This window comes from Trachymyrmex cornetzi, unplaced genomic scaffold, assembly GCF_001594075.2.
Source record: "Trachymyrmex cornetzi isolate Tcor2-1 unplaced genomic scaffold, Tcor1.1 scaffold797, whole genome shotgun sequence".
Classification (NCBI taxonomy): domain Eukaryota; kingdom Metazoa; phylum Arthropoda; class Insecta; order Hymenoptera; family Formicidae; genus Trachymyrmex; species Trachymyrmex cornetzi.
In genome coordinates this window covers 951,636-975,944 of record NW_017300132.1, presented here as the reverse complement: position 1 = coordinate 975,944, position 24,309 = coordinate 951,636, and the positions used below count along the sequence as shown (strand labels likewise).

The following is a 24,309-nucleotide window of genomic DNA, read 5'->3' as shown; positions in this document are numbered from 1 at the left end:
TAGAACAATTATTTCAACAACGTGTGTTACCATGTTGCGCGCGCGAGAAACGCGGTGATTGTTACAACGAGCTCACAGCCATTGAGGCTTCGCTCAATTCAGATGTACACAGAGAATTCTCAGTGAATCCATAAAATCTGTGAAAGAGTATGATTTCGGAAACTTTATTAATAAGCTTCAATAATCTTCTTTAATAAGGTTCAATAAATCTATTAGTTATATTATATTCAAATCTGTATCTAACTAAATTTTTAGATACTTTGTGTAAAAATAAAAAAATTCCATTCTACTACGAATATTTTTGAAGATAAAACGTAGCAATTAATTTCTTACACACTAAGGCTGGAGAAATGTCATGCATTAATATAAAATTACGAAACGCGCTGCTTTCTCTCAAAGACAAGTGCGTTTTCGTAACGTTGTTAAAAATCTGACTATCAATCTGCTCGATCAGTTTGATAAACCATCAATCGAACAGCTTCCGTGATGAAGGAAAAGGAAAAAGAGTGACTCTGCGAAGAGCGTGGTGACTCTCTTCTTTTTCCTCTCCGGCCTATCAGTACAGAAATCCGCGAAGCGCAACGATAGCGAGCGGCACGAAATACGATGAATTCGATAAGATCGCAACGATGCTCCCGCATGTGCTCCGCGAGCCGTGTAAATACAGTTTTACACGCAAACGAGATCGCATGCTACGCGTGTATCTCGCAGCTTCTCCCTTTTATTTTCATCTTCCTTTCATTTTTCTCTTTCTACGTTATTTACCTTTTCGATATCGTGGGATCCTCCTTTTTGGATAAAAACTGTACTGTCTTGTAATGCATTGTTATTGAGTAACCCGTTTTAATTAAGGGCGCGTCTCTCTTCTCTCCCTCTCTGTCTTTCCTTCTCTCTTTCTGTTTCTGTTTCAAATGAGTACCACGCCTTAATTGCAAAACCGCATTGTTTTAAATTCTATCCAGTGAGTGTCCGGTGCGTGCGAATGTCCATATTGCGTATTACCGCAACAGAGTTATCTAATCAAACCAATTTTTTACCCGACGTGATAAGCATACTTTCGAAGCTTCGAAAGTGCACGATGATACAATTTTCGATATTTTTGCACGTGAATTGTTTCACAAATAATATTGCCGCTACGTCACGTACCGTTGCTTATATAGAGATTCTAGTCTTGTAATCTTCACTTTGCCGCGCGCGATGAGCATAATTCCTTTTACCATTTTCGCAATGAATTATTCCTGCTCTAGTTTGTGGGAATAAAATATATTTTACAAACTTCTCATCCTATTTTTTAATGTATCCTTATCTAATTTCATAATCATATAGATTAAAAAATTTGCATCACTAATCGTTTATTATATATTAATTATGATAATATCAATATAATATTGATTCAATTAGACAAATTAAATGTCTTGAAGCAAATTTTGCGGCGTAAATATTAACGTCTTATTAAGTATCTGTTTCATGGCTGAAAGAGCTCGAGCCTAATAAGGAAAAGCTACTTGTGTCCGAGAAACGTTCGGTCTGATTGGGGGGCGATCGATCGACACAATCACGTCGCCACGAGTAATATTATTTTATTTTATATGTCACACGGTGCTACTTGGTTACCACCAAGTTGGCGAAAGCGCTTTGTCTGTAATGCATAGTCAATAATACTCTGATCTGAAATTCAGTATTCCAGTTATATTACGCTATTACTTCGAGTAATAACGCTCTCGAATATTACTTTTTCGAAGAACAGTAATCTTATTTGCTAGTTAAAGCGAATACATCTAGCACGTGTGAATTAATATCCGTAATAACACAATGACATAATACTACTAGCACGAACCTTTCTCTTCCTCGCTTCTCTTTCGACCTATCATTTTACGTTGTAAAAAATTAAGATTATGATTAATTTAGAGAGAGAGATAATCTGATGTTTTCCCCTCCTGAATAGAATTGTTCTGCGCCTTCATGCATTACACGAGCTCTTATGCTTGATCTACAATGTACTTCTTTTGCTTCCTGTTTCTTGCTTTTTTGCTTCTTTGCGACCGTTTTATCGATAATCGTGTTTTTATCGACAATCGCTTTTTCGGAGTTTGTCAATTTATCTCGAATGACGGAAAACGATAAGAGGCAAAAAGACAAGATGTAAAAAATGGTAAAAGACAAGAATCAGGAAGCAAAGAGCATGTTGTAGATTAGGCTTTAATCATGCGAAGCGCGACGCATAATTCGGGATGAAAGATCGCGTAGAAAGTGTCTGGGAAACTGCGAGGATTCGCCGCTGCGAGATGACGCAATTTCCGTGGCTTTCCCTCAAGACATCATCCTTCTCTGAAGGCACCGGCTAAGGTTCGGCAATTGTGAACGTCGGGTTGAATGCTCGTTCGATCTCTCTTTGCAACTAAAAACTTTATGATAAGAAGGTTGGCAGCAGGCGGGAGTAAAAATACATGATGGTCGGTATTTATAGTCGGTTCTTATTTCAGGCTCGTCTTAAATAACGTCTTAAGATGTTAATATTGCTTTGTGATTGATTTATGACATCTTAAGACTGTACTTAGGTCTTAGATGTAAAATCCAACTATGAATACCGGCCGATATAACAAAAGTTGCGAGGAACTTGGCGATGAGCCGATTCCCGTTACGCCGCTCGAGGCGTCTAAATTAGAAACCGGGAGTAATATGCACGGCGTACGATACAATGGAAGGATCATAATGATTCATAATTGACGACGATTGTAGTGCAGTTACGCGAGGTATTCGACTGGTGTCGGCGCGGAGAGATAGGTTTACGTGTTCTCGCAAGTATGCATTTCGAAAGTGCAAGTGCACGATCCTCGGGGATGCGTCTCACGTTGTTACGCCCTGCCACTGACATTTTCCATTGCCTGTCTCTCGGATGCAAAATGTGAATGCGATAGCCTCTGATTCACGGCACATAAATGCGAGTCGGTTGAGTGGCATGATTTTGCACTCGATCAACGATCCGCCAACAGACGTTATTGAACGGCATGATTAAGTGACATTTTAATTGAATTTCTTCTTTAAAGACTCATCTTCCCTCTTTCTATTCCTGTAGGATCTTTTCAGCTTGAATATTTTTTGAATTTAAATGCAAATATCGTTGTTTTTATTGAGAAACTCATTAACGTGAGTCACATTACTATCTTGCGAAGCTATACATCGTAATAAATTAACTCATAATTGGAACATATAGGTCATAGTGATTCTAGAACATTTTTCTAATTTTGTAATGACTTGGAATAATTTTATGTTTCACAATCTTATTTTTCACAGTTTTGTTCTATTCATGCAGGTTATAATTATTGTAATTTTTATTCTTATATTTTTATATTTCTATTCTTTTATTCTATTCTTTTATTTTTATATTTATAATTATTATAATAATATTTATCGTTATATTTATGACAATTTTAAATGTTGCAATTTTTATATAATTGAAAATTTTAAAACTTCTTCTAAGACAAATATAATAAAAAATTTTTTTAATAAATCAAGAAAAATCCATAAAAATTCTTCTAATGTCAAAAAATAAATACATGTTCTTGTTACGAGTTAACGATGTATTCGTGATGTTGTTAAACACAAAAGAGCTAAAGACAAAAAATATAACTTTTTGGGTCATAAAAGACTCGGTATCGGCGCTTACAAATCGTCGACGCATTGATATTTCGCCAGCATCGTGCCGCTCACCGCTGAATCGCCAATGGGAATTTCTCACTCAGATGTTCGTCACGAATTCCAAGCGAGTGTTATTGCAAACTCGATTTCGTAGGCGAGGCAGGCTTGAGAACGCAGAATCCTTTGGCTTCTGCTCCACGATCCATCCAATCGATCTCACTACTACCGGACCATAACCGTTTGTCCGGGAGCGAGTTAAATATAAAATACATTGCTTGATCTCTCTGGAACTTGTAATTTTCCTCATCGTATGTCTACGCCCTTTTTCGCAGAGGTACAACCATTGTACATAATTCCAATAAATATCACGATTCGTGCAGAGGTGCATGTCGTTGATTATGCTCTCGTATGCCTGGGACTCGCAGCGCGCGGTTTGACTTATAATTAGTTGCATTAAATAACGTGGAAAACAAAAATAAGAATAGGCACATGCATGCGAAGAGGATAAGGAGATTGTAATTTGTCATTGAGAAGCTCATGCTTCGTGCAAAGTAAAAGTCGGTACTTTTCTAAATTAGTCTAATTAACAGCTGTCGCATATACTTTCTTCTTTCATTTCCTATGATTTGTACTCATGCTTCCCGGAAAGATATTCTATCGCGCTATTCAACAATCAGCGAAAAGTTTTAACAATCAATACGTAATCGTATTGTGGGATTAAACAGACATTCACTAATAATTCATAATTCGCAAAATTAATAAATCAGATTTTAATTACCGTTCTCTCCCTCTCTCTTTCTCTCTTCTTGTAACTGCCAGTGCTCTTTTCACTAACTCGCTCTCCGTCAAGAAATCTGATAGTGAATTCCATTGCTTGCATTACATTAGATTACATACCAAAAGTTGTTATACATGAAATTGATCAAGTTAATGTAAAAATATATAAATATTTTAAACGCTTAAATACTCAATAATGATACTGCCATATTACTTAACAGAATATGTATGTATATTATTTCATTATCAAAGTTGACCATATTATCACTGCATTTAGATACTTTATATAAAACAGCCTTTAATGTTTTTAATAATTCAGTGTAATCGAGTGGTCGAATTTACCATGAGTCTCTGAATACATTGAAACGCAAATTCTTCTGTAATTTGCAACGTGAGATAGGCTAATTGCAAATTCGATTTTTTACTTGCGTTCGCTATTTATCATGTTACTTTTTGTTTTTTTAAGTTTTATAAAATTTGTGTAGTCTATGAATATAGCTTTTATATCGTATTATTTTTGTTTTCTTATTTTATTATTATTTTTGCTACTTATATATCTATATTGTCTTTTCCTTCATTTTATTTGTATGTTCTTAGAGAATTTATCCTAGAGAGAGAGAGAGAGAGAGAGAGAATACGAATAAAGAACTTTATCTATCTATTTCCTTTTTTTCTTATATGTACGATATTATAACATTACAATATTAAAGGGATTTTTGTTCGTCACAGAGAAGATTCGCGCTTTCATACCATATTTTATTGACAGAAACATTGCCCCTCATTTGCTCGATAATTATCGCGTTCTTCATTCCTTGATATTTCAACGTGTTGGTGAAACATCCACCGTTTACACAATTGAGACGAGCGGTACCAGCTGTATCTTTTTCTGTCGTATCAACGAGAATTTCACACCCGGACATACGCAAATGTGTGCGCCATCAATGCCGCATCGAGACAAAGTTCAACCTGCGAGAAAGTTCCGGGATGCGATCGTGAAAGCAACGAGTAGAATCTTTTGCTGGCGGACACATCTCCACACGATTGAGATTTCTCGCTATTAAGAATCATATTTACCTTAAATAACGAGCTACTCGGAGAACACGCGCCGGCGGAATTTTTCGCGAGAGCGGCGCACGAACGTATAGAAGCCTCCGAGGTCTTTATACCGACGTCTATCATAAATTAATTTTAGTATAAATAATTCTGCTAATATTGATTCGTAATGCGTGATCTGTATAAACGGTATTCAGAAGTGATCGCAAGATAAAACCGTCTCGATCGCTCACGTCTGACATTTTATTCCGTTAATGACTGCGGTTTGTACTTCAGCACGTGCATCGGCATAAGGATCGATCTCCTCTGCCGTGAGAAATGACGACCTTTGATAGTGTATACAAGAGAGAGAAAACGTGGAGTATGAATACATCCCGTACCACTTTACAGTTTGCCTCCCATACAAAAATTTATGAAGCTGGAATACTGTATACATTACACCTGTAATAATGCATTTCTGTGAAAATGCACAACATGATACCTTTTTAAAATAATTTGTAAACACTTGATATATTAATCACAAGCAAGCAATAAATATTAATTTCACTCACATACTATAATGATGTATTTAATTTATACTGCACTAAAAAGAAATTTAATATTTTCAAGAAAATTGTTTAGTTGAAGCATTTTTCAACGATATTTTATTTATATAACAAAATGCTCAGTACTTATAACAACATGTAACAATATTTACATAACAATATACTCAATATTTTTTCCAGCTAAATTAAATTATACCTAACTAAATTAAAATATAAACAAAATACCGTATACATTATACCTGAAATAATGCATTTCTATGAAAATGCAAAAAGAACATGATACCTTTTTAAAATAATTTGTAAACATCTGATATACTAGTCACATTAAGCAAACAATAAATATTAATTTCACTCACATACTATAATGATGTATTTAATTTATACTGCACTAAAAAGAAATTTAATATTTTCCAGAAAACTGTTTAGTTGAAGCATTTTTCAGCAATATTTTGTTTATATAACAAAATGCTCAGTACTTGTAACAACATGTAACAATATTTACGTAACAATATACTTAATACTTTTTTCAGCTAAATTAAATTATACCAACTAAATTAAAGTATAAACAAAATACTTAGTTGTTATTAAAAAATGCAAGTTTTACTTGAAAAACATCAAATTTTGTTCCTAGTATAATAAAGATTATAGTATATATTATATGTACATATAATTTTTTAAGGATTTTGTATACCGTTATAAATGTGTTAATTAAAGAGAATCGATGGATTCAATTATTATAAATTTAATATATACATATAAACACATGTATATAAAGATAAAAATTACATTAAGTTTATAATGAGTGAATTCATCGACTCCTTTATTAATTAATGCGTTAATAACGGTACACAAAATCCTTAAAAATTATATATACTTTATAATAAGCAATGTAGGTATGTATGCCATGAACTTCTTTTATAACCGAGAATGGCTACAAAGGTGACGCGGTTGTTTGCAAAAACTTTGTAGCCGAGATCGCCGTCGAGAGGACAGGCACCATGATCAGGGGATATCGGGAGTCGTGGAATTTAAATGATTTCCAATAGAAAGCGTTTTCACTTCAGGTAGTACTTGGTTCACGATACTCGAGTAATATGCATAACAGCAGCATGTTATGATAATGAAATCGAGTATGGCGTGTCCGCGCGGCCATTCGATATTTCTAAAGGTATTTTTAATAATTAAAGAATTTAAGCTCATTTCAATAATCGCGATTGCCTTCGGATATCTGAAAATCGTGGAGAAAATGACTCAAACAAGATAGGAGAGACATTCGCGTGATATCTCTCTACTAAAACGAATCTCAATGGAAAACATAGGTACTTGTTAGATCCAAATGTCAATAAAATGCGGTTGAACGTCCTGGTTATATGCATTGCTCGTGCGAGCATGCCGCGCCATACGAGAAAGTGCCAATTTACTCGGACAAGAGCAACGATGTAACGGAAAATCATCGTGGGCGAGCGTCTATTTCCGGGATCCGGAATTATGGGCTCTTCACTTTTCCGCCTTGCATTGAAATCACTCTCGAATTGTATGCACTAGCAAACGCATGCGCGGAAGTTTCGATGAATCTATAGCGTTGAAGTTTCTGCAACATCATTCTTATTCGATACTAACCCGCAAGAGCATAATACTCGTATCATTGCGTGAAATCTCGTAAACATCGTTGTCTGAATTTCCGTTTGGCGTAATGTCAATTAGATATTACTAACAATCGCAGCTGTTACACGAAAAGGATGATTTTGCCGAAGTATCTAAAAATTTAACTAGATACAAATCTGAAAATAACATTGTTGGACCATCAAAGTAGTTACATAGATATTTCAAGCATGATGAGTTGCAAAAATTATTGATACTTTAGCAATCAGTTTGAGAATTCTACATAATTACTTTAATCCTCCAACATCACCCCGAAATTGTAGTTTACACTCTGGACCGCGTTGAAGGAAACAGCATATATTTTTTATGGTTCCGGACTACATAAAAATCTAAAAAAATTCTTGTACACTTATGAAACCTTTAACAATAAGTTTTTACTATTAATAAAAACTGGACTGGATATTATTAATTTTTTACATACTGAAATCTGAATAAGAATTTTGAGAAAATGTGATATCAACTGTGCCTTAAAAGGCACAAAGTGATACTGAAGGGTTAATAGTCCAACAAAAGTTATCCTCAGATCTGTATCTAGCTGAATTTTTAGATACTTTAGCAAAACCGTCCTTTCCATGTATACTTCATGATTACAGGAAAGAGATGCTGAAGAAAATTCCTTCTTATGTTTCGTTTACATTCCTTTCATTTCTCTAATATCCGCTGTGGAAAAGTAAAGTGCATCTCTGGTTGAGACTATAATCGGCTAAATCAGCGAGAGATTTCCATCAACGGAAATCGCGAGATGGTCAGACGTCCCCGTAAGATCCTGCTATTAGAAGTCGGGGAACTTCTATGGGCTTGGTCCATGGACGACCCACTGACACAGATACCGCACCTTTCTACGTTCTGACCGATCGCCGCGTTACACCGATGTATTACTCGCGCGAATAACGAACTTGCCTGTCGGCCCGTTTCAATGGCACAGGTTCCAGCCTCGAGAAAAGTACACTTATCTTTCGCCTCTTGTGTGCGCGAGGCGACGTACGTACACGATGCGACGCGTCGTCGTACACACAGCGTCTCGTTTTTCAAGGGGGCTGGATCGCACTCGAGAAAATACATCTTGATTACGTTGCCATCGTCTGCGCCCGCGAAGGCAAGAGTTTCTTCTTGGGAACGTGCGAATGAAAGTCACACCGACTGATCCATTCCTTTCCCATAGACATAGTATAATACGGGGGGATCGTGGAAAAGTCTTCGATAGATTCATCTTATTGTTAGCCGTGCTTCAGAGTGTTAAAAAGGCGTATTAATACGAATGTAATAAAATTGCACAACGCTGTTTTTCCGTAGGGTGTTTTTCAGTGAGTGCGAATGAGAATGCGTTAAATGAAAAAATATATCGTAATAAGACTCTCTCTCATTCTCACAGAGTCTATTTGATAAACTTTGCTTATAAATTCTTTGCGCAATTATTACTGTTGATTTCTTTTTATAAATGCTAAAATATTCACAAATTTTTAAGAGATTAGAAGTGATTTTTTGCAAGCTAAACGTCTAGAAGATTAATAAGATAGTGTAATAACATTCCATTACATTATGTACTATTAGATTGGTTTGTTCACTGAGAAATCATTTACGAAAATTACAGGTTAAGTTAAACATTCTTCTAACAGCATTCAACACAAGCGCGAACGTTGACGCAATTTAAAAGCAAAGTCGATCAAAGAAAACTGTACACAATAAATATCCTATAAAATTTTCTCATTTCAGAAATTATCCGATAATCATAGTTGTCACTATTTAATACAAGTTTTTCTCTGAATGCAAGATACAAGAATATAGAAATTTCTTTTCCCTTCTATTTTTTCCACGGTGGTAATTTAATTTTTTCAAATTTTTTCTTTACGGCCTTTTTGGTATGCTGTGTTTAATTCAGATGTTAATGAGCTCTCATCGCGCGGATTTTTTGAACGAAATTGGATGTGAAACTTGAGAGGCCCGGCGAACTTGATTATTGTTCTTTCACAAGTTTAATTCGCTCGATTCGCTGACCCAATTCGCAGGCCCATCGACCGTTCCTCCGTGCCGGCAATTCACCTGCAACAGGATCGGATCGGATCCGGGAATGAGAGAGGGAGCGGAGGAGAACGAGAGACGCGCTACGTATGCAAACGATCTCTTCCTCTCCCATCGGCGAAAGGCACCGCGATTCATCTGGCCTTGGCGCTACGTCGGAAACAACATCTAGCATCTTAAGATATCACTATCTCCTTTGCCCGTCCTCTCAATTTATCGAATTCTGTAGTTCGGCCCTGTATAAGACTTACACGCGTTCATCGAGCGCATCCAACGATGAGGCCCGGATGTGGGCCGAATGTTCCACCAAATTCTCGATAGCCTCGGGCTCATAACGGATCGGCATACTAACTCCCTCTTCGGCTACGCTTCCTTCTCGTACGGTAATTGTTTTATGCAAATATTTACACCTTGCCCACTCATATCGTAGTTCGCATGCTAATCGAACATGTTTTTTTCTTCCGATGCATACATAAACATTTGTTGTGCGCACAGTATCATTTGATACGACACTCTTTCCTAGGGAATGGAGTTATTTTACTGTTATTTTTACAGTTACTTCTTGTAATAACAATTTGATAATGATGTCGTAATTTTTTATGACTGTAATGATGACTGACTAAGTGCTGAGGTTACGCTAAGGTTAAGAAAGTCACTGTGAAAAGTAAATTGTCATTATTACGTGTTACTTATTAAAACAAGTAATAAGTAACGAGTTACTAATTACTTTTACAAATTGCGAGTTACTTTTTTCAGTAAGGAATAACTTCCAACCCGTTACAACTATGACAGTTCCAACTTTGGACATTATCATCATAATAAATTCGCAACGTCAAATCGTTATTGTAACAAGATAACTTTAAACAAAGTAACGGCAGTTACAGTAACTAGTTAGTCCATTCTCTGCTCTCTCCTTATAGGTTCTATCGTATAATATTTCCGTAAAAAAAACTGTTAGATCGCGGTCAGAGATCAATTCAATCGCGACAAGATCCGCATCCAACATAGTAATCCGTGGCACGTGGACCCCGCTTTCTGCTGCAGCTTTCTCCACGTCCAGACGCGATACGACGCGGAATCGAAAGCAAAATCGTTCGATTGAGATGGGGACGATTTCTCGAACGGTGGGACGACAGATAATAATTAACACTTGTACATGTTGGCGGTAGGCTAATTTCGTGACGGTACAGAAACTCAGTCTATAATGTACGTTTACACGAGAGAGAATTATTGTATACTGAACAATTTAGTTAAAATTCCTTTAGAATACGATTTCACTTAGAAAGTGAAATGAAAAATGATATTGTATTCATCTTTCGATGTATGTATATAATAACTGTAGTATCGTGTTCAGAAACACAAAAAAATCTGATATTATTCCTCGATTGCAACGATGTTCTACTTCATTATACGCGTTTCCGTCGATTAAAGTGTCACATCGTGTTTATGTGTAAGCTAAAGTATTGAAAATGTCAAGTTTTGCGATCAGTATCACGCGAGTACTCGACATTTATACACACGAGGCGCAACCAATAAGCTGCTTCGTGTTTCCGTTCTGCATTCCAATTCTACTCTCGCAACTCCGCTACTCTCGATAGACTTTGCGAGTTTCCGTCCATTCGTTTTTGCAATCGTCTCTCTTAGGCCCAGTTTCACAACTGACGGTTAATTCTTAACCGAGGTTCAACTTATTCATTATCTCTTTTCAATTCTAGAATTGAAAAAAGATGAGAGATAAGTTGAACCTCGGTTAAGAGTTAACTGTGAGTTGTGAAACTGAGCCTTGATGGATGATAGGTCTAAACACGCTATCCCTTTCCAAATTTCTATTGAGAAACACAACAAAATTTTCTAAAAATGATAACAGTCGCCAAAAGATCCAAATCATCGAATAAAAGAATCATCAATCATAGATCAATCGCGGAGTGATCTCGATATGCGGAACTTTCGAGATAAACTGGATCCGCATGCATATCGGAATTTGTCCTCGATACATCTCATTAGCTGTATGCATCCTATTCGAGATATTCTCCTTCATTACACACAAAACGGAATTTTCTTGCGCTGACACTATTTCTTTTCACTGCTTCTTTCCAGTGTATTATTAATCTGTATCTTCCGCATCTAATTATAAGAGCAAGATGTGATTGCTTTAGTTACGGTTCTGTCGATTACGAGCTGCAGTTTAATGTTGAGATTTCTACCAAGTACATTGCAAATCATCCAAGTGTATAAAAAGTGACTTCAATGTATGCGTATAATTTAGTTTTTCCTGTATAAATGACGAGGCTACGCATTTAAATGGATAAATCCACATTTGTACATAGTATAGTGTTATTTTTATACGGAAAATTAATTACATGTATATATCAGTCACTTTTTACACACACTTGGATTTGCAGCGTACTAAATTGCTTTTAGATCCGTTCCATGATATATCGTATGTCGGCGTCAAAAGACGTTAATCATTTATGGTATGTCATATGTTACATTTTAATACGACAGTTAGTCTACAATTAAGTCGCGGTATGAATTGAGCATAAATAATAAATAAACGTAATTGTAGTATATTATTCCAATTTATTATTAATTAACTCATATAACTACACGAATTAGATTACTTTTAGGAAGAAGACATCAGTAACACAATATTCATGATACAAAGTATAAAATAAAGGTTAAGCTCTTAGGCCCAGTTTCACAACTGACGGTTAACTCTTAATCGAGGTTCAACTTATTTCTCATCTTCTTCCAATTCTAGAATTGAAAAGAGATAATGAATAAGTTGAACCTCGATTAAGAATTAACAGTCAGTTGTGAAACTGGACCTTAATCGTTAATCGAGAATTGTAGAAGAATGGAAGTTGACTATCCTTTGTTGTGACACCGACGTCCGACTTTCAACAATTTTTTACGATAAGCGACAATAGGCTTCATACTTTTTAGCTGAACTTCTTGCACGGTTCATCTTTTCTCTTTTTCTCTTCAACACAGAGAGAAAAGGAAGAAAGATGAACCATGCAAAAACTTTAAAGCTAAAAAGAAAAGACCTAATGTAATACGACACCCGTCTCTAACATATGATGTGTTGTAAAACAAATCATAATGAAGAAAATCAATTTGCGGCTTTTTATTGACGACCATGACTTGCCATTTCGGATGAAAGATGCATATGTGTACATTTAAATTTCCACATTCCTTCACGTTTCGTCGCTCATGTCTACCGCTCTCAGTCCTAACGTGCAAAATTAGCGAGAGTAGGCTAGTAGGCGGAAGAAATTGCCAGTGTTAAGTAAACGTTCCATTAAACATTGTGTTTACACGCTTGTTGACACCCGACACGCCGCTGATTGTTCTGAAAGTCGCTGCAACGCGAATATTTTTTTTGTATCTTGTTTGACTACTCACAGAATTATCTACTTGACGTCTCAATGAAAAAAATGAGCTGGAGCTTTCGCGACGCCAGTCATCACTTTATGTTATTTTTTACCAAAAAATAATATAAAATTAACTATAAATACTATATACTCGCAAAAGAGAGTCTTTTTGTATACAATCTTTTTATGTACTATATGTATACCGCGTGAGAATCAGACCGTGCAACTTGTGAGAATATGTCGAATAAGATAGTTCACATAAAAAAAAAGTTCGCTTTTGCATACCATTAGTCGCAGAAGGACTTTTATATGCGTAATGTACGGTTGTTATGTGCAAATACAGGATACTTTTTTTTAAGTATAAGGACGAGACAGACTTGATGACAGGGAAAATTAAAACGCTATATCGTAATAATTATCCTGACAGTTTTATATGAATTATAGTACAATAATTACAAACTTGTAATAATCTAAAAGCGATAATCACTGATTTTTTTAGGAACGGTGAATTCGCAATATCGATGATGAATTCGAATTTCTGTGTATAATATCTGTATATACGATATTTCATTAATATAGTAAATTATTAACGAATCTTAATTAATCGGCGAATTATTTCAAAGTTAGCTGGCGATGCGATAGAGCATGAATATCGCCCGAGAGTATCTCGTTCGTACGCGCATTTCTTCGACTCCTCTTTATTTTCTGCTGTATCGTTAGCCCAGTCTCTCCCTCGTCTACTTTTTTCATCATTCGTCGCCATATGAAAAATTAGTTCACGGTACGTTACATATCCAGCGCACGAACAGTGTCGGGACAACGACGGAAGCGGGATTCCGTTTATGTGTATCCATTTGGAATAGGAACCTCCGAGAGAGGAACAACAATGAAACAATGAAACAATTATGCGTATTGAAGGAGAATGAAGAAAGGCGTAATTATTTTATAGCTTAAATTATTCCGAATATTATTGTTCTCGATCAAAAATTTTACGTACAAAGACTGAAATGTACGATACTAATTGACTTCATTGGATAAGTTTATTTAATTTTACTTTATTTAGATAAATTTGCATAATCTTTTATTATTTAATTTAAGTTTCTTACATTTGTTGATTTAATGTTAGGAATTTTATTTAAGATACATTAATATCGGTTTTAACGTGCGATATGTAGCCAGCGTAATGTTAGAAAATTATTGTAAACCCGTTACGAACCGTGTTGTAAAACTTCAGGCTACTTGCATACCTTTTAATTTTTCCGTAATGCATAATACCGTTTAGAAGCTAAAACACAAATAGTTGGGGTTGAAGATTATAGTGTAAGATTATATAGTCGAACTTATAGAGCCTACGGCACCGCTTACTCTGCTTCTCTCGGGAAAAGGCTCTTAATTCTTCGTAAAAAAAAACTATATTATGATTAAAGAGAAAATGGCTCGATGTTATCATTATTGTTGATAACTAGGCTTATTATTGATTGTTTCCGGATCGTTGATGCTCGATTATTTGCTTATATCATATCCGAATTGCGAAACCGTCAAAGTTAAAACATAAAGTTACGAGGAAGTATCTATTAATAACTAACGTTTAGTAACAATATTAATAACTTACCATTTACCAAGTCTTACTTTTATTTAAGAGGGAGAGAGAGCTCATTAGTTCGTTATATAAATACGTTCGAACGGAAAAATAATCTCTCTCGCTTCGGATGGATTATCGGCCGGAGTTCCGGCCTTGACCGGTACTTTGTAGGAGCTATTGCACATCGGTGATTTTCACTGCTACAGAAACATCGAGTACGCCTATTGCCTCCGGAAAACAATGGTCGATATCGAATGCGATCTCCGCGGCGAAGTTCGACCGGTGCTGGACGAGACGGCTCATTAATAATCCTTCGCCATCCGCGCGCATACGCTCTTTTTCCTCTCACGGCGACTCGCCAACAGCGGTGGATCTTCTTAGGGAATTAGAAAGTGAATTTCCGACATTTGGGTCGCAGAGAGACTGACTTTACCAACATAATGATTAATTTATAACTACGATAAGAAACTTGCAGTGTTAGTAACACTGCGTGAGAGCAATGTAATGCTGAAGTATTAATTATCATTGCAACCAATTACTATACGCCCAGCGTACGTTTAATCGATTACTTCATCGAATCGTCGTTAGTGTAAGTTATACTAATAGTAGTATTAATAATAACGAATATTACGGTAACATGTTATATTTTATCTCATATATTTTATTAGTTAAATTCGAGTATTATAAAAGTGGGTAAAAACCAGCCAGCACGCAATATATTCTTGCACTGCTCTATAAATCTTCCTACATGAATGATTTTAAATAAATATTCTAATATAATATTATAAGAATATGAATCTTCTCTGTAATTCAACTTCGAATATTCTTAATTGGATAATATTGTATACATTTTATGAAATATTTACCAAATGTGACTTTTTGAATATTCGAAAGCCTTGTATACTGAAATATTCGAAAAATAATGATTATCACTGAATGACATGATATCGAGACACGAACAAGCGCGAACGGCAAACGAGAACTGGATGGGTATGCACGGATCACGAGAGATTCAGATTGCTTAATTAAATAACAAAAGGTATTAAAAATTTGATATAATTGTTAAAGTAATAATAATAAAGAAGCAATACATATAATTTGTGTATAAGTATGTTTATAAGTAAATAAAATGATGAAGAATATATATTACACATATATAGGTTATGTTGCATAATTTGTTTACAAGTATTTTTTTCGATAACAATGTCAAAGGTAAAATGCAAGATAAACAGTTATTTCTATCGAATTGTAAGAAAGGAAGTAAATTCTGTATTACAATGTTTAAATAATGATAATACTGATGCTTCTGGTTCAGCTTTAAACAATGTTAAATGCGTCGAACATATTAATATTGATAATGCACATGTATCTAATTAATACTCCTTGTAATATTCAAAATATGCATAGAATATTCTATATATGCTATGAGAATAATCTTGAGGAATTATTAGAATATTTAGGATAGTGTACTTTTGAAAACATAAGAATATTCTTAGAATATCTATCTTCTTAAAAGAAGTTTCTACGAATATTCAAATCTTCCTAGTGAAGAATTGGAAAATATTCCACGAACAAATATGTCCTGGCTGGGAAGGCTTCTAATATTTGTGTGCAATGCAATTAAATATCTGTCTTCTAATTAGTCTTCAACATCAAAACTTTTTTTAAAATTCAATCAAGCAAACCTTGTTTGCAGAAGATTTACACGGAAATATTAATTATGCATACAATTACATAGTAATATGTACTTGCAGCTATGTCAAATAAAATCAATTAATAGGCGAATAACGAAGTGAAACGTTTCCCTGTGGAAAGGTGGCGGGGTCGAAACTTCTCGCCATTCTCGCACTTTCACCCTCACTCTCGAATGGACGACACTTTTACTCGAGCGTTAGGACGAACTTACGTGTACGTGATGTATTTGTCGAATGGCAAACTAATGGTATCGTCTAAATGCTATGTCATTCGAGGCACGATCTCAACCGTCAGTTCTTCCCGTAAATTAATTCCGTTTCATTACAAGTGACTGTTTTCAAACACAGTTTGAGAACAAGTCCATTTAAAGATTAAATATTGTTCACGTTACATTATAAATACGAAAAACTTTTAATTTTAGAAATTATTTATAATCCCTAACCTAAAAATTGTTCTATTTTTTTGAATAAAATTATAATGTTTATAAACATTTAAATTCAATAAAATTCTGAGACGAATTTTAAAACTTAAAAAAATTTTATGAGCATAAATAAGGGAACACAAACCTTTGCATAATATATAATATATAAAACATAAGAGAATCAACCAGAATCAATCAGAGTCTTTCCTTTCATGAAACGAAGGACTCTAATTAAATGATTTTCTTATGCTTTATGCATTATGCGTTATGTAAAAATCTGTTCCAGCTTTTATACTTATAAAATATTTTAACTAAATATAACCGTATATGTGCAAAACTCTGAAACGCGTACTGTATTTAGCCTCGTGTTCATATGACAAGATTCATTTGACAGAAATTTCTCGGCGCGAAAGAGGTGATTGCGAAACGCTTTCACAGTCGCAAATTAATCTTGCTAAGCTGATCATTAATTTAAAGACAAGTGTCGTTATTACGCTGAGGTCATATATTTAAAAAAAATTTCAAGATATACTTAGACAATCTTGACAATTAGATGTTACCTAATATTTGAATAATGTGATAGAAAGCTGTGTGATAAAATGATTTCTGTGACAAATTAACAATGAAGTAATAAATAACGTTTTTTTCAGCTACAGTCGCCACAAAAGGAATATAATATAGAATAATAAGAGTATTTTATAATAACGAAATTTTATAATAACGATATGTTGCGTTATGTCGTCTTTTAATATACTGTCGAAAACGCACGTTTTTACGATTCCTCGAATTTCGGCGTGCTGAATCAAATTACAGTTATTTAATTTCTGATGCTATAGTAAATATACAGTTATGATGATTCATGTCCTCCTTAAGTGTAGTTTCACCCTTTAGAGATAGAGAAACGTATACGATGAAACGGAGAAATTAAAATAATAATTACTTATGCTACAAAGCAAATAAGATTCATGGCTTCTTCAGTTTTCCGGGATTTACTCTCACTATATGCTTCTAGAAATTTGTGCGGGTTGGTTTTGCTAACAAAGTTTAGATGTTTCAAGCACGCGGTGTCCGTTTTCCTACTTCATCGCCGATATTTCGCACGCAGGTATGACGCAAAGTATCAAGCGGTATGTACAAAGATGTAAAAGGTGGTCCTTGTAATAGCAAGAACCGTATATCCGTTTGTCCGACCATTCTCTTAGCGTCGGACACGCTGTCGGTCACGTGCGTCCGACTGCCAACTCACGTGGTAGCAGGCGTGCGTTAGAAGATAACGCGTGTACATAGTATCTTACGACCGTGAACAATATTTTAACACCGGTTTTTTTAGAAATTAATTAGAGCTAAAATTTTAATATAACAATTTGAATAATTTTCTATTGTATTGCGCTCGTCGAAATCAAATCAATTATATAATAAACTAAATAAATATAAGATAATCGCACTAATAACTGCGTTGATTTCCACAGCTGTTATTATTATTTGTTATTAGTTTAAATTTGTGGAGTCCTTGCTTTTCATTAAATTTAAAAATTAGAAGTTATAATTTTCATTATTTATATTCATATTTTTTCATTTAATCAAAATACCTCCAGAAAAAAATAAGTATCTAATGAAGGAATAATTGCACAAAGTAGAAAAATCGCGAGTATTTTCAGACCCAAAAATATTATCGTTGCTTACATTTTTTAATTAAAAATCTTTAACCGAAAAGTCTTTTAGCAAATGTTTGCTGGCACGTGAGTAGCGTGTGACCGACATGGATAACATAATGAATACACAGACATATCTTACACACAGGATCATTAAACGTTTGCATTAATCTGTGGTACTCTACAAGGCAATGAATCTATGAGAAAGGTATTACATTTAGCTGGAATATTCACAGGTTCATTGCCTCATTGTCAGATTCAAATAAAAGATAATTGAGTACTCACTGGCACGACGCGCTGCAGCGGAGTTGATTTGTAAAATACAACCATAAAATCCAAATTATAATACATTCAAAATAATTTCAAAATATTAAAAAAAATAATCATTACATCGAATTTTCTATTTGCCTTTTAAGTAAATATTTCATAAAATAATTACATAATATTCGGGTGAAAGTCTTCTTTTAACAACATACAAACTTTTCATGAAATTTTGTAAGTATTTTTATATACCATAAGTTGAAAAAACAATGCGAGTAATTGCGGGAAGTAGAAATTGGAATAGATTAATTCTGTAACAAATGTGTATAAATTATAATTAATTTATCCTAAATTATAATTTAGTTTCCTTATAGTTGTCCTCTGCTGTTACTCGATGTCTTTCAGACTTCCTCTCAAGTTCCTAATTCATTACACTTACATAACACTTACTCGCGAAAACACAGTTAATTATGTTCGCACGTTAGTCGCGTTATGTTCACGGAATGTAGAATACGATGATTGCACGGCACTCCCGACATTAATCGCACACGACACGCACTTTACCGTACTGCGACGGAAGGAAGAATACTTATGAACGCGGAAAAAGTACGATCGCAGGAAGCTACGATCCGCTCGACGTCTCGCAACGGAAGAACATCAGATTATAGAGTTTTAATAAATCACTGACGTTTTGAATATCAAGTTAATGTGTATTTGTGTGTGTGTGTGTGTGTGTGTGTGTGTGTGTGTGTGTGTGTGTGTGTGTGTGTGTGCTATGCATTTTATAAATATTAACATACGAAGTTAATTACAATTCTGCTCATTAATTAAATACAATATCAATTCATTTGGCAAGGATAGAAAAATTGAAAATCGACATTAAAAAATACATGATCGAAGTTAAACATTCTATTTGCAAGATATTTCGAACGTATATTCTCGTAAAATATTATTGTTAACTTGGGAATCACTTGATTATTTTTACATAAACGATCGCTTAGAATATTTTTATATCCCAATTAATATAATTATTATTAACAACCTATTATTGATTGTTTTCCAATTATTAGTATTTGAGATACAGATTTAATCATAATTTTTCGAAAAAAAGTAAATAAACCTAAATATTGAATGTTAAGTAGCTTATTATGATAGTATTTAAAAAATTAAGATTTTAATTAATATAATGCTTTTTTATTACGAGATTTGGAATTGTATTTAAAAGTTCGTAAAGTTATTAAAAAAGTTATTAAAGTTATTAAAAAAGAGAATAGTTATTCAGATCTAGGCATCTTTACAGAAATGATAACCGTCCGCGAAAATCACGATAAAAATGTTAATCCACATGCTTCTGTTACTCTGGCTACTTGGATTCGATTTAAAATGAATAAATCGCGCAAAATATTTCATGATAATCACTAATGTAAGGAATAATCGTGTCTGGCATACTCTTGCTATTTGTGATCATGCGAGAGGATATGCCTATCACTTCGAATGTTGTGTGAATGGATAATAAGGTGACTGTGTATAACGGGCGCGATGTACAACGGCGCGAGTGCATGTCGTGTCAGAAAAACAATACTAAGCATCAAGCGTCGAATGCCGTTAAGGTGCTTCTACATAATTCGCAAATCGCAAAACGTAGTTCGCAAACGCAGAATCAAGATTTGCGTTTGTTTTTTTTTATTGCATGCAATTGGCTTTCATTTCATATCTCTTTCTCTTGAAAAATATTTATATTTGAAAAAAATATTTTTATACTTAAAAAAAAAATATTTAAATTTATCTGAAAGCATTTATGACTGTTTACTCATTAGTTTTTAAATTATTATCAAAACCAGAAAAGTATACTTTCTTTTTAAACAGACCGCATCTTGCTCCATTTCATTTTAGACGAAACAATTCACTATATAAAATAAATAAATAAGATCGATTTGTAAATATAATGCATTATATAGCGCACTTCTTTTCTCGCCGTCAGTTTACTTTCTTTTACGCTCGCACGAGCGCGACCCATGTTAGCCGTGTCAAAAGACATTTATACGACGTGAAAGAACAAGAAAGATTGGGTATTGCGGAAGCAACTTGTCATTTTCCGGTTGGTTGACTGGACAAAGCTACCCAATGGATATTGAACTCACGAATCTCACCGTGGACTTGTCGCTTAAATGGCGAATGAACGCGACGTTACGCATGATAGAGGTTACAACGCACAGCATCGAATACCTAATATTTTTATTACGTAAATTCTTTAGTAGTGTGTCTTTAGTAGAAGTGTCTTTAGAGATCTCCGATTTCCCGCAGCATCCCAATTATTCCAGCAGAAGTGTCAAAAGGGTATTATTCGTATGAAATAGTCTTATGAGAAATATTAGCATTCATTAAATATACACCGTTAAATCTTATAGTGTCAAATTAATAACTTAATGTGAGTCGCCACTGCTCCTACTTAATAATATCATTATTTTTTACTAAAACAATGGTTATATTTGACACTATACAGTATCAATTTAACATTATATAGTGTCAAATTTAATTATTATTTTAGTAAAAAATAAAGATATAATTTAGTAGGAGCAGTGGCGACTCACATTAGATCAAATTTGACACTATAGATTTAACAGTGTAGCATTTTTCGTATGTCTAATGTATTGTTTCAAACATATGCGTGCACCCGCACTGGCCTTTGGTGTGGCAAAAGTAATAATTTAAACAATTTTATTTGCGTATCTGTTAGTGCCACCTTTACCGGTTCCCACGATCGAACGCTTTCTCTCTCGAACCTGTTCTGTGGCACCTGAAGCGCGAGATTTGATGTTGCTTGCGAGATTTAGCGTGAAAGATCGATACGTTCTCAATTAACACGAAACAATAGCGCGCGGAGTTGTGGGGCGATGATTGAAACATCTTCTCTGTGAAAATTTCGTAAAGATATTGTACACACTTCGGAGCAACTGAGTTTTTCTGAAATACCGTTTTCATCAAGAAGGGAATGAACCCTTTGTGAAATTCGAATCTTCGACGCTTTTTGCAAATGTAATTAAATAACAGAAGATGAAGGAGAGTACCGATGCGAAACATTGTAGGTATTGCCGGTCAGTTGTAAGAAATCATTGAGCAAGCGAAAGTAATCATCATTATTCTTGGTTTACCACATGTATCTACGCGTGTCTCAAAGCAAACACATATTCTCGAATGGCCGCATCGACTATTACACGGCTAGTTAACTCGTTACTCGCAATGTGAGAAATTAATTCATAACTGCCGCGACAGATTTCGACAAATTGCGTTTGCTTCCTCGTCGTACATTGTCCTTTCTTTTTTAAACTTTCACCGGAAAACGACATTCATATGATTCGTTATTTCCTAACGCAAACATCGCAAAGTTGAACACGTAATTAAAAAATTTTATTTTAATAAAAAAAAAGCGTAAGGAATCTTGATTCAGTTTGGAATTGGTTTCTAATCCCACAAGAAAAAACGGTTTTGCTAAAGTGTTTAAAAATTTAGTTAGATAAGAATCTAAAAATAATTTTGTTAAACTACAGAAATAATTATGTAGGACGTTTAAACATGATGAATAATGCAAAAGTTTTGACGTTCTAATAGCCGGCTTGAGCGTTTTAATTTTAATAATTACGGCTCAACAAAAATATTTTCAGATCTGTGTATCTAATTAAACTTTTAAGAGCAAAACTGTTCTTTCCTTATAATTATTTATCTCCGCTAAACGTTTTAAGAGATATATCTTCATTAGTCTTCATAACACATCTCTTTATTTCACACGTTTTGCATATCATAGTATTGTTCCGACTAAGTACGGTTCGTAATATATGATGTCGCCCACTACTGAAAGTGAGATTGAAATCGTCTGTCTTGCATTGGTCGACCACTGGGTTACCTTGATATCCGCGTCGCTCTCACAAGACACTTAAAACTTACGACACGTATCGTCAGGGTTAACGTGGACACCCACCGAATGCTATATATCTACATCAGAGTCTTCATCATTTCGGATGATAAAACAACTTTGTAATCAACATAAATAATTGTTGATTTAAAATATGCTTGAGTTGCGTAAGTACGGATGTATTTTTAAGCATCAAATTCTAACTCCTAGAAAGCAGTAAGATCAAACGTATTTATGGATTCGCAACGCTCTTTTTATTGCGGAATGTTGATGACCCTATCCATCATTATGGAATCTCGTTGGCGCAATACGCCACTTGTCGTCGCTATTAAACGAGCCCCGCCGGGAGCAATCATCGTTCTTATGACGAGAAAAATCTTTCGGGTATTAGCCGCGGGTCGCAGACAGCGCGACATGAATGGACGAATTGTTCTTACGAAACGAACGTAATCCCCGGAGGATTTCTCTTCGTTCGAGTATCGCGCAAGAAAACGAGCTCAAGGTAGCCCTTGCCTATGCAACCGCGATTATGCAGCTGCATACGTGGAAGTCGATCGTCAGGTGGGCCCGAGTATCTCCTTACTGCTTTACGAATGCGAGTAAACGCACCTTCGAATACCAGAAGCTGGAACTTACGATATCGTGCAAATACAGGAAACTATGCGGGAAAATTATGCATGAAATCATGCAACTCGAAAGTAACAGAAATGGTTCGTCGACACGTCACACTGCCATCCGGAATGCTTTCGCAATCTTATTCAACGTTCGCTCACAATCCCGCGTTACGTAGTAGTTATAGCTTCGTTAAGGAACGTGTATACATACAGATAAATTTATTCTATTTGTGCAAAATTTTATCCCTGACTTAATATGTATGATGAGTCGATGCGACAGATTGGTGTAATCATGAGACACAAGCGCATTTCATAACGCGATTCGAGTCGCATCGAAATAACGTGTGCACGCGGCGCACGTTGTCGAACACGAATTCTCTCTCCCACGTACATCGACGCGACCGCGATCGTTACCGATTGTTGGGTAACGTGACGCGACGACCGCTTGCCGCGAACCGCGACGACCGGTTTGCCGCGAAACGGCTTGGTTTGCCGGAGGCCAGACGTCGGGAAAAGAAGGGCGACGCGAAGTCGACCAGCTGACCCAATGTGGCCGGGGACAAGGATGACCTCAGGACGTCGGTCCCGATTACCACGATACGAAGAAATGCTCGTCGTCGAATAAACCGGATGTCACCTGCCCTGGTAGCTTCGCGAGTTCAACGTCACGGGATCATTGGGTAATGATCGCCATTCCTCGACATTCTAAGGCTGCTTTTCTTTTAAGAGACACAGTCGACACAAATGTCGATCTATCTTTGTTATTCATTGAATGTTAGGAAGAGAATAAAATGACGAGAAACCAAAATGTAGAAATGTTTCCGTGACAAAATGTTTGTAAACAATCGTACTCGGTAAAAGAACGTCCGATGATACATGATAGGTTGAATTTGTTGTTGACTCTTTTCTGCGTGGATCAACCAGTCACTACAATCAAATCATAGACGCTATAATATAGAAAGGCACTTACAGCTACTCAAGATGTAGCGTATGCAGTCACGTGTACATGCAAGTGCATAGGTACTCACGTGTACGCGGGAAGAACACGACGTAAAGATATTCCTTGCGAGAAAAGGAGTCGGTCAGATAACTGTACGTCGCG

General features: G+C 35.3%; 1 protein-coding gene across 1 annotated transcript in view; it reads right to left on the bottom strand.

Moving 5' to 3' along the window:
* DCTN4-p62 (dynactin subunit 4) overlaps window positions 1-24,309 on the bottom strand; it is a 139,639-nt gene that overhangs the window by 53,745 nt on the left and 61,585 nt on the right. The window lies entirely within an intron of this gene.